The sequence below is a fragment of the Quercus suber genome, unplaced genomic scaffold (genome assembly GCF_002906115.3).
Source record: "Quercus suber isolate HL8 unplaced genomic scaffold, Cork oak 2.0 scaffold_463, whole genome shotgun sequence".
Classification (NCBI taxonomy): Eukaryota; Viridiplantae; Streptophyta; class Magnoliopsida; order Fagales; family Fagaceae; genus Quercus; species Quercus suber.
Genome location: NW_027069914.1, coordinates 287194 through 297228, shown reverse-complemented (window position 1 = coordinate 297228; position 10035 = coordinate 287194). Strand labels below are relative to the sequence as shown.

Sequence of the window (10035 nt, the reverse complement as noted above, 5' to 3'; positions counted from 1 at the left end):
TGTTTCAAGGAATTGTGTTGAGTTAAACGAGTTTCTAAATGATGGAAAAAAATAATAACACACGTGGAGAGGAAATAATTGATTGGAATGAATGTCCAATAGATGAAACGGGGGTTATAGAAGAATATGAGGATATAAATTCAATAGAAAATGAATTTGAGCCTTTTGTTGGTCAATGTTTTCTTAGTGAAGAAGAAGCTTTCATTTTCTATAAAAATTATGCAAATCAAAATGGTTTTAGAATTATAAAATGTCGTTTGGAGAAAAAAAATGGAGAAATAAGAAAACATAATTTCTTTTGTCATCGGGAAGGTAGACAACCACTAAAAATGGTGGATCCATCTAAGGAGCAACGAAATAGGAAGTCTTTAAAATGTAGATGCAAGGCTCGTCTAACTATTGTATTGCAAAAGTCAATAGACATTTCTCCGAAAGAATCACATGTCACTATTTTTTGTTGTAGATCACAATCATGAATTGTTGTCACCTTCGAGAGTACGATTTCTTCCAGCCAATCGAGTTATCACCGAAGATGATAAAAATTGCATTCTCTTATAAAAAGAAGCTGGACTTTTAGTTAGAGAAATAATACGTGTTATGGAACTTAAGAAAAATGTGAAACACGGACATCTTCCATTTTTTCGATGGGATATTCGTAATCTTTATGTGAAAATGAGAAAGATGCATGCTGTGAATGATGCCATGGATCTCTTACAATTTTGTAAAGTTGATAAAGAAAGGAATTCTAAGTTTCAATATGCATTCACAACCAATGAAGAGAAAAGGCTCAAAAGGAGAAAGAGACTTGTACTTCCTCAAATGGTGCAAAAAAAAGGAAAACATGTACTTCAAGTGAAATGGGATTGAATCCAATATTTTGTTTGAAATGTTAGGTAGAAGCTGTTGAACTTGTATAACAAAAATTGTGACAATATTATTTTTGTTATTTTTGACAATCTTATGCCATTGCTTCTTCCCTCACTATGACAATATTATGTGATTGTTAATTGATGCTTGTCTTGATTTTTTTTTTTTTTTTTGGTGTTATATTTTCATTTTGACAATATTATGTCATTGTGCTTAAATGTTTTGGTTAGCTAAGTACTCTTATTAATTTTGACCAGTTGTGATCATGATATTTTAAATTATACTAATTATGATTAAATATTCTTGAAAAATAAGCAGCATTAAAAAAAAAAAAATTTTGTAAGACTACAATTGCAAATTAACCCTTAAATTTTATATCAAATCAACAACGATGAAAGAAACAAGGAAATATATATATATAATAATAGGTGAAGCAGAGAGAAAATCCAATTAGATTTCAATTGGATTCTCAATTTTGCGCCACTTGTCCTAACCAAAACTCAAAAAAAAAAAAAAAAAAATTAATTAGATTATAAATTTGACTTCAATTTTGTGTCATGTATCTTATCTAATTTTCTAATTTTTGTGCCCAAATAAATGACACATTAACATTTAACACAGAAGCCAAGAAAACCACAATGATAATGCTCATTGGTCTAAGCAAGAACATCTTACCTGCACATTTTTATGGAGATTATAAATTGAACTCCAATTTTGTGTCATGTATCTTATCTAAATTTTCTAATTTTTGTGCCCAAATACATGATGTATTAACATTTAACACAGAAGCCAAAAAAACCACAATAATAATACTCATTGGCCTAAGTAAGAACATCTCACCTGCACACTTTTATAGGTGATCTCAATAGAGTCTGGAGCTCTTTTAATCCCACAACCAGAACTAAGGAATCCAACGAGAAAGACTATAAAAGTAAAATATCATCTCTTCCTAATTCCGTATCGTCATCCCATGTCTCCTCTTCTCTCAACCTCTACCAACTAGATCCACACACTACCCTCTCCTTCTCCTTACAGATTTCTTAGAGCAAGGTCGGGTTCAAACACAATGTTCAATCCCACTCTTCCTTACTTCACACTCTCATACATTAGCACTTCATTGGCGCCTCCAAGAAGATTCCAAACTCAATGATCAGTTCTTATTTTTTAATAGTTTTTAGTGTACCTGGATTAAGATTTTGTTAATTTATTAAAAGTGACAAAAATATAATCATATATATTATATTAAGTTGAAGTTCAGTTTTAGAATTCAAATCGAATCAAATTAGTTTCTAATTGTAGTTTAATTTTGTGCTATGTGTCCAATTTGATTTTTAAATGTTGGTGTTAAGTTACTTCCTTGTCTTTCTACGGTAATTTTTTATTCAGATTGTTACAATTTAATCCGAAATTTTATTTGAATTTTCCTATTGTTGTTACTATCATATATTATTATTCTAATTGTTCAATTAGAATCTGAAATTGGAGTCCAATTTTACTATACACATGTACAATCTAATTATTTTTAATTTTGTTGTCATGTGCAGAAGCTAATGAGATGAAATTAATAACACATTAAACACTCATGCTTTGGGAATCGGTAGTACCAATCTAAATCCATTGGACCTGCTTCGTGATAATACAACTATGAAGGATGTATAAAAACATGTACAAACCCTTCTCTCTATAAAAAGAGATTAAAGAGAATTTCTTTTATCAGCCATGAAACTTTAGAAGTTTTTTCTTCACACAAATGTCCATCATGTTACAAAATGACTCATCTTAAAACTACAAAATGAATACAACTCTAAGGTTTCTTTTTTTTTTTTTTTAATTTAAAATTTTTTAAGCTACAAAAATTTCAATCACCAATAAAGATTGAAGATTCAAAAGCGTGAATGGATCTTTTGGATAAACATTGTCACCAAGATTCATCTTTCTGTGTAAAATATATATACTGCTAAGTTTTGTTAATGAAATTTTCTGGTTAATAATATAAATTTATACTTAACTGAGCATTTTAAACATGAATAAACTCATGATTAATAATATATCCATTTCCGTGCAGTAGCACGGGGCTACATACTAGTTTTAATAAATAAGAAAGCATGTATGATAAAGTCACTATCTTCATGGAATATTTGCCCTTGCACAAAATTGTCAAGGGGTTATAAAAAAACATATGATAGGATAGAATGAAATTTTCCAGCTCTTAGTGTTCGTGGCTTGTATTTGGTTTTAGATAACAAAGGCCATTCATTATGTGAAATGTAAAATTACTTTTTAAGCTTTGATTCCTATCACATGTTACAAAATTTAAATTACATTGGATAAGTACAGGTTTGCTCCTGATGATTTGACTTTTCCCATCTAAACTGAATCACGCCTAATACGTATCCAACTTTTTCCAACCCCCTAAAAAAACATAAATAGTTTATTCTAATTTTTATAGCATTAACTGGTGTTGTAAACGTTAACAGCACCCTTAATAAATTATAAAAATAAGATATGTCCTTCAGCATTGCTCAAAAGCCAAAACAAATTGAAAGTTTCAAACAAATATGGTAATATTGACTAGCTCTAACGGATGTCCCATGGTAGAGACTCGAGAGACATTTTTAAACTCAACTAAGAGTGGCGGAGAAAACAATACTAATTGACACTATTCAATTACGTCCACCACATTGATTGCTTTCATACAATATACGATAAGCTGTGCATCAATTCCTCCTTAGACCTAGCTAGGACCTCGATTCCATCATTATCATTGTTTTCATAAACCAAAACCCTTTGTCCCTTTACGCACACTCAACAGTTAATACACACTGGTCTTCCTCATTCTTATTCTAAATTCTATATATAGCCCAAAAAGCATAGACAAAGAAACTTCAATAGCTATAGCTCCTTCTAAAGTTAGATAGATAGGCTTAATTTCCTTCAGCTTTTGAACCAAACCATGGCCAAAACAACCTTCCCAACTGTGAACAAATGCACATCAATAGGCAGAGAACAACACGCAGTGGTTGCTGACATGGATGGAACCTTCCTTAGAGGCCGTAGCCTAGGTTGCACGGACATGCCATTTTTGGCGTTGTGTCGATGTCCAACACGTGTCGGACACCGGAACGGCCACGACGCACCAGATTTTGGTGTCCGGCGGTGTCTCTTTTTTTTTTTTTGCTTCTCTGACACGGCGCCGACGCGGTGCCGACACGGCTCCGACGCGGCCCTGACACGGCTCTGACGCGACGCCAACACGGCTTCGACGCGGTGCCGACACGGCTCCGACGCGTTCGACACGCCAGTAGCGAAAAAAAATAAAAATCATAGATTTTACCAATACCATTGATTTTGTGATAACCTTAACACAATAAAGCCAGTTTAGAGTCTCTTTGACTGAAATCTGAAACCAATCTCAAGTTCTTCTCAACCCAGTGAACTCAACCCACCCTCCCTCTGTCGCTGCCGCTGCCCTCTGTACTTTGCCAGAGTTAGATCGGGCCGATCGGCGAGTTCTGACGTCGACGCCGTGCCCTCTGTCCTCTATCGCTTCCGATCTCTCTCTCTCTCGGCGTGGACATTAGTTCTGATCTCTTGATTCTCTGCTCTCTCTATTTTTCTTTTCTTTCTTTCACTTTTAGATATTAATTTTGGTGAATGGGTGGGTGTACTGTTACTCCATTATTTATATAAGTTATAATGCGTTTTGTGTTTTTTTTTTTTTTCACTGCTGCTGTGGCCGTGGGTGCCCTCTGTCCTTTTTTATTTATTTATTTATTTATTTTTATATAAGTTATAACTTATAAGTTATAAATTTGTTTTTTTTTTTTTTTTGTGTGTACTGCTATAGTTTTATTTATTTATTAAAGTTAAATATTTATTTATTTGTACTCTAAACATTTTATGTGTATTATTGTACTATTTTGGGTGTTAGTTTACTTATTTGTAGTTCTTACATAATTTAAATTCTAAACATAATCGTATTTTATGTCTAAAAATATTTAAAAATATGCCTAAATATAAAATTTAATTAATTATTTAACCACCGGTAACCGCCGTGTCGTGTCCTTATTTTTCAAAATTGCCGTATCCCCGTGTCCGTGTCCGTGCAACATAGGCCGTAGCTCTTTCCCTTACTTTGCACTTGTGGCCTTCGAGGTTGGTGGGATTCTGAGGCTCCTTTTCTTGCTCCTTGCAACCCCATTAGCTGGACTTCTCTATTACTTTGTCTCAGAATCTGCAGGGATCCAAGTTCTGGTCTTTGCAACATTTTCTGGTATGAGAGTCTCAGATATTGAGTCGGTGGCTTGAGCTGTATTGCCAAAGTTTTATTCGAGTGATCTTCACCCAGAGACTTGGCGTGTGTTCTCTGCATGTGGGAAAAGGTGTGTGCTGACTGCAACAATTATGGTGGAAGCGTTTTTGAAAGATGTGTTGGGAGTTGATTTGGTTTTGGGTACTAAGATAGCAACTTATAAGGGCAGAGCAACTGGGTTGGTTTGTAAGCCTGGAGTACTTGCTGGGAAGAACAAAGCTGATGCTCCTGAAAAGGCCTTTGGAGAAACACAGCCAGATATTGGTCTTGGTGATAGAGATACAGATACGCCCTTTATGTCACTGTGCAAGGTTTGCAATTCTAATTTCATAATCAAACAATTGGTTTTTGCAATTATAGATTGAAATCAAACACTTTTTACCAACTAGAGGAAAAAAGAAAAAGAAAAAAGAAGAGAGTTTGAAGGCAATTTTTTTATCCACTCATGTTTTTTACGATCCAAATGGATGTGATTTACTAAAAAATATTTTAAAATCATACCAACTGTTCTAGAATAAAAATATATTACATTATCTAATAATTTTGTATTAAATTAATATTTTAAAGTTCCCATCGTAGAATTACACGTTTTTTTGTTTGTTTTTGCCACACATATATAATTTTATATTAACAATGTACAATAGTATATCCATAAACATAAATCAATAGAAAGTTAAGTTACACCAATCACCAAATATATTATTTTAATATACAATTATTTAGCTAAACTGGTAAAGTTTTTGATGGTTGTATAAGAGATTTGAGATTTAATCTTCATCTACACCAAAACTGATTAGTGTCTTAGTCTGATAATAAAAAGCTATTATCAGGAGCGGACGCCATAAGTTGAAACTCTCTCTCACAAAAAAATTATACTGACCTAACTCATGTATATAGTTGTATAATTAATTAGTTATACTCAATTATACTTTTTTATATTTGTTTTAATAATATAGTGTATTTGAAAATTTATATATATAAAAATATTTATATATTATATTTAACAAGAAAATCAAGTAATTTATAAATAAATGTGGGGGGAAAAGCCCAACCATACGTAGTGGGCCTAGAGCCCAATGTGAAGGTTATTATATGTCCGAAGAGGCTAAAATTGTTGAGGGGTACTTCGCACAAAAGAAGGATACTTGGGAGCGAAGAAGATCCGTCCGAAGAGAGCATCAGTGTTTCGAAGAGATCATTCTCCTCGGATGTAAAGATTCTTGGTCATATAAATATCTGGGGGGGTTCGAATGAGTTTACTAATGACTTCAGCAGTCTAGATAAGCTTTGGACACGCCTGGAGATAAGAAGAGCGGAGAAATATCTAAACGGAAAAGCTACCACCACCGTATTAAATGCACTGCAGCAACTTTTCTGGCCGCATTTATGTGGAGAAGATCCCTGAACAGTATCACCTCAGCTACCGCCACTCACAAAAAGCTGAGGAAGATACATGACGTGACATGCACTCAAGTAGGGACCTACATGAAGAACAAGTGGACGATGGGGATGATGGGGGAGGACGCTATATGAAGAAGAAGGGCTCCTAATAAAAAGGGGGAGAAAAAAAAAAAAAGGAAAGAGAAAAGAGAAAGGTTTTACCGTAGTCCTAAGAATTGTAACCAGTATTCAATTTATCATAAGTCTCTTCAGACTTCAGTTTATTTGATCTTTACGTGTATTTTTATGTTGGTTTATACTTGGACGTTGTGATCAACCGTTGTGAGCTCCACAGTCAACCTAGCTCTATCATCCACACTCTACAAATTTATTGTTTTGGGCTTGGGCCACAAATCCTAACCCTACAATAAATAAATAAAACTCTTCAGAAAAAAAAATTCAATATAAAATATTATTAATAGTTGTAATTCAATCCAAATATATTTATTATTAGGATGTTTTAGATAAACAGATATTATGGAGGACAGGAATTCTATATCATTTAAGATAAAAATTAATTAATATGTTGTATTTGTAGATAAGAGGAGAGAGATTTTTCTACCAAATAAAGTTTGGTTTGACCACCAAATAAAGTTTGTAGTACAATTTTACCTCTTAAAATTGGATTCACCAAATCTAGTGCATAAGTTTAGGCTCAGATGTGAATCAATAATAATTTAACAACTTAACGGTTGTAAAATTTGTTATGAAACACATTGTGTATATATCATTGATCAATTGGATTATTTATTGGATGGTGCAAAACACATGTAGGAGGCTTTCATTGTGCTACCCCAACCAGAAGTAAAGCCTTGTTGTGATCAACCGTTGTGAGCTCCACAGTCAACCTAGCTCTATCATCCACACTCTACAAATTTATTGTTTTGGGCTTGGGCCACAAATCCTAACCCTACAATAAATAAATAAAACTCTTCAGAAAAAAAAAATTCAATATAAAATATTATTAATAGTTGTAATTCAATCCAAATATATTTATTATTAGGATGTTTTAGATAAACAGATATTATGGAGGACAGGAATTCTATATCATTTAAGATAAAAATTAATTAATATGTTGTATTTGTAGATAAGAGGAGAGAGATTTTTCTACCAAATAAAGTTTGGTTTGACCACCAAATAAAGTTTGTAGTACAATTTTACCTCTTAAAATTGGATTCACCAAATCTAGTGCATAAGTTTAGGCTCAGATGTGAATCAATAATAATTTAACAACTTAACGGTTGTAAAATTTGTTATGAAACACATTGTGTATATATCATTGATCAATTGGATTATTTATTGGATGGTGCAAAACACATGTAGGAGGCTTTCATTGTGCTACCCCAACCAGAAGTAAAGCCTGTGACAATGGACAAATTCCCCAAGCCAATTATCTTCCGTGATGGCCGCCTTGTTCAAAAGCTAACACCTCTTATGGCACTCCTCACCACTCTTTGGATCCCTGTAGGATTCCTCTTAGCCTGTCTTCGAATCACCGCAGGTGCCCTCCTCCCCATGCCACTAGTCTATTACGCTTTCATGGCACTAGGTGTTCGTGTCACTATCAAAGGCACCCCTCCCCTCAGGCTAAAAAATCCATAGGCCAATCTGGTGTCCTCTTTATCTCATAGAACCTTACTTGACCCTATTTTCCTTTCCACCACCCTCGGCCATGCCATCCCTGCTGTGACCTACTTTGTCTCCCACCTCTCCGAGATCATCTCACCCATCAAGACCGTTCGCCTTAATCGTGACTGGGCTAGGGATGCATCCATGATCAAGAAACTATTAGAAGAAGGTGACTTAGCAATCTGCCCTGAGGGTACAACTTGTAGGGAACCATTTCTTTTAAGGTTTTCTGCTTTGTTTGCTAAATTAACAGGCCAACTTGTGCCTATGGCAATGGTGAATCGAATGAGTATGTTTCATGGAACCACAGCTAGAAGGTGGAAAGGAATGGACCCATTTTATTTCTTCATGAACCTTAGCCCAGCTTATGAAGTAACTTTTTTGAACAAGTTGCCACTTGAGCTAACTTGCAGTTCTGGGAAGTCTAGCCATGAGGTTGCAAATTATATACAAAGGGTTATTGCAGCAACTCTTTCTTATGAGTGCACAAGCTTCACTAGGAAAGATAAGTATCGGGCACTTGCTGGTAATGATGGAACTATGGTTGAGAAACCTTTGCTCAAGGCCAACAAAGTAATGGGATGTTGAATTATATATGCATGGTAATATGCGTTTACTAAAGAATATGAAAATAAACTAGGAAAAAAAATCTAGTTGGAAGTTGCAAAAGAGATGAATTAACTGATTTTCATTAATTGTATGGGGGAAATATGATTGTTATTTCTTGTTTCAAACTTCAAATTATGGTGATAAATGTTTGATGAAAATAAATAGAATATATATATATATACACACACACACACCAAAGGGGCGTACTGAAATTAATGATATGTTGATGCTGAAAATATGGCGGTATAACCTGCCAACTTTTGATTGAATAAAATGTAACTTACAACTATTATCCGCCAACTTGGCTCTGATACCAAAGGGGGGTAAGTTATAGAGAAATTCCTTAGGAAAGGGGGAGGCCGACCGAGGCCATATGATTATAAAAGTAAAAGCCAACTGGGGCATTACAAGTGTAAACTAAAAAGACTAAAAAGAAGGTTGCCATCTGATTACAAGTATTGGGTTGTAAAGGAGAGGCTATACTGAGTTTTCAATTGGGACTCCAATTGGATCTGCTTCAGAATGGAGCTTTGGCTTCCTTAAATAGGCTGAAGAGAGCATTGGATTCTCTAAAGAACTGCTGAATTCCCGGAAAGTGAATTGCTTTTACTGAAGGTGAAAACCTTTTCCACTAAAAGCAAATAGTGTTTCTAAAAAGTAGTGTTGGACTGTTCAAGAATAGTGACTACGAACTTTTCATGAATAGTGTTCTATCTTTTGTTCGTTAGTGGCAGTTGAGTGCTAGTATTGTTCATGAATAGTGACTAGTGCTGTTCATGAATAGTAACTAGTCTGTTGGTATTGTTCTGAATAGTGGCTAGTGCTATCCAGAGTAACTTAATTTCTATCCAAATTATAGCCATCATAAGGATCTTGAGAGTCCTAGAATAATGGGTTGTATGGACAGTGATTAATTGAAGCTTCTAAAGAGGCAGAAGAAACATTTTCTTCTGACTTTAGCTTTTCTGACTGAAGGAGCAATTGCATTGCAAGATCTTTTAATTCTTTGCTAGATTTTTCGGTGACCTGGATGGAGTCTAGGTTAGACTGGGATCTTGATTTCTGAGCAATGGCTTTCTGAACTGGAGGAGGGAAGTCCTTATGGAGCTGACTGATGACCTGATCAATCTTAAGGCTATCCTACCACTTAACTAAGAATTCCCTGTTTAACAAATTAT

General features: G+C 34.4%; 1 pseudogene; it reads left to right on the top strand.

Moving 5' to 3' along the window:
* The first annotated feature begins 3820 nt into the window (after window positions 1-3820).
* LOC112012078 (glycerol-3-phosphate acyltransferase RAM2-like) lies at window positions 3821-8836 on the top strand (annotated as a pseudogene).
* Window positions 8837-10035: the final 1199 nt, after the last annotated feature.